This window comes from Chaetura pelagica, unplaced genomic scaffold (genome assembly GCF_000747805.2).
Source record: "Chaetura pelagica isolate M959 unplaced genomic scaffold, ChaPel_1.0 scaffold439, whole genome shotgun sequence".
Lineage (NCBI taxonomy): Eukaryota > Metazoa > Chordata > Aves > Apodiformes > Apodidae > Chaetura > Chaetura pelagica.
Window position 1 is genome coordinate 96,561 of NW_009954451.1, and position 2,316 is coordinate 98,876.

At 51.6% G+C, this 2,316-nt stretch overlaps 1 protein-coding gene across 1 annotated transcript in view; it reads left to right on the plus strand.

Annotated features, from left to right (window-relative positions):
- Positions 1 to 2,316, plus strand: part of FBN3 (fibrillin 3) — an 89,535-nt gene that overhangs the window by 587 nt on the left and 86,632 nt on the right.

Genomic DNA, 2,316 nt, shown 5'->3' on the forward strand with positions numbered 1-2,316 from the left:
GGGGGTTGGATCTAGATGATCTTGAAGGTCCCTTCCCACCCAAACCAGTCTATAATATGTCTATGATTTCCCAGCCCATGGGGACAGGAGCAGCAGTTGCTGGGAGCTCTCTCTGCTGGGCTTGGTTCAAGCAGGGTGGTTGCAACTGGTCCCATTTAGCCCATGGCCTTTTATCTTCTGCCAAATTGCCACTGGGCTCCTTGTTGCTTGACAGTTTGTTTGCCTACTCTGGAAGATCAGCCTCCAAGGAAAGCTCCTGGTGACTCCTGAGAAAGCTCTTTCTGGGCAGCTTGTTTAGATGAAGTCATTGAGTCAGTTGCTGGAGGAGCAGCTTCGTGCTGACGTTGCAATAATGTGCTGAGGCAGCATTTCCAAGCAGGGATTTGCATCTTTCTTGGAGTGACCATCCAAAGCAGGATGCTGATGTAGAAAAATCCCACCTCTGCTTTGGGAGGTGCCTTTCCTGTTGGGATTGGAGCATTATTGTCCTCTCAAGTGCTGATCTACACCTAAAACATCCATCGAGGGGCTGCTGGTGGTTTGCTTGGCCATGGGTTAAGGGCATGGAGGGAGATGAAGGAACCTCTTCCAAAACTTCCTGAAAATGCTTTGACATCAGGAGGTTTCAAGTTGAGGAGAGCAATGGTCTCCTCTGGTGGGATCTCCCACACAACACAAGTCATGTTTCAGAAGAAATTCCACCTCCAGAGTCTAAAACTCAACCATCTTAGAGAGAAACTCCTCATGTTTCCTAAGCTAGAGCTTTCTGGGACCTCAAGTGTAGAAAACTGAGCCCAAAGCTGCAAATAGTCTCCTCTCAAAGGAACTGGTGTCTATAGGATGAGAAGTGATAGGCCCAGTTGCTGTGTCCTTGGACACCATGAATAACCAGTGCCAGAAGATCTCACTCAGGAGGGCTCTAAAGAGGAATCAAGAGGTAAATGTCTCCAGCTTCACTCTGGGTGAAGACACAGAGGTCTGTGTCTTCTCCTTCCCCCACATGAAGAGAGAGGCAAGCTCAGAAAACCCTCCTCATGAGCTGCAGGGTAAGGAGGTAAATGTCTCCAGGTTCACTCTGGGTGAAGACACAGAGGTCTTTGTCTTCTCCTTCCCCCACATGAAGAGAGGCAGGCTCAGAAAACCCTCCTCATGAGCTGCAGGGTGTCAGAGTGGCTGGAAGCAGGATCTGGTCTTGAATACATCCTGAAGGGTTTACCAGAGGGATCTGGGAATTGCCTTCTGGATATGCTGAGTTCTCCATAGTTTGTTGTCCAGAAGCCTCAGCCACCCAGTCCTCACCCCAGAGCTCTTCACACTTTTGTTGTAGAATCATGGGATGGTTGGAGTTGGAAGGGACCTTCAAGATCATCTAGATCCAACCCCCAAAACAGGTCACCCAGGGAAGCTGTGGCTGCCCCATCCCTGGCAGTGCTGAAGGGCAGGTTGGATGGGGCTTGGAGCAACCTGGGCTGGTGGGAGGTGTCCCTGCCCATGCAGGGGGTTGGAACCTGATGATCTTGAAGGTCCTTCCATCTCAAACTGTTCCAGGGTCTGATGATCCTCACCATCTCCTCCCCCACGGGGACAAGGCTGGAGTGTTGGCTGCAGCAAAGGGTTAAGGAGCTCTCAGCCAAAGAGCTGCTCAGTGGCATGTGGGGTTAGTGACATTTGGGCTTGTCTGCTGACTTTTCTCATAACTTGTAAAACATGCCATCTGGGCTGGAGGTCCTCAGGGGACTCTGGCTTGGAACTGTATTTATAAAACACGCCGAGCTGAGATACTTTGGTGGGGCTCTCATCAAATCTGTGCTTACACAGGTGGAGCAAAACTGCCAACTCTGCTCTTGGCTCCCATGGCACAGGAAGGGGAAGGGATTAGCAGGGGGTCCAGGGCAGGAAAGGCTGAGGACTGATAGGAAGGCATCCTGCTGGTGCATCTTCTCAGCTCCTGGTCACCAGGAGATGCATCCCAGTACCAGCCAGTTTCCTCACTGCCAGACCATGGGCTGCAAAATCCCTCATGGAAAGAGGAGTTTTAAAAGAAAAGAACAACCTGGCTCAGAGCAACTGTCTCTTGTCTCTGCTGTGAAACATTTTTAGCAGGCAGAAGTAGTGAGATGGGCCTCCCCCATCCTCTGCTGCTGAAAAGCCAACTGGGAAAGCCACCAGTGTCCTGGGCTGCAGCAGCAGGAGGGGAAGGGAGGGGATTGTCCCCATTGACTGAGCCCTCAGGAGACCTGAGTCCAGTTGGACTGGGCTGTGAAGCACTGGGTCCAGTTCTGGAGCCCCCAACACAAGGAGGACATGGAGCTCCTG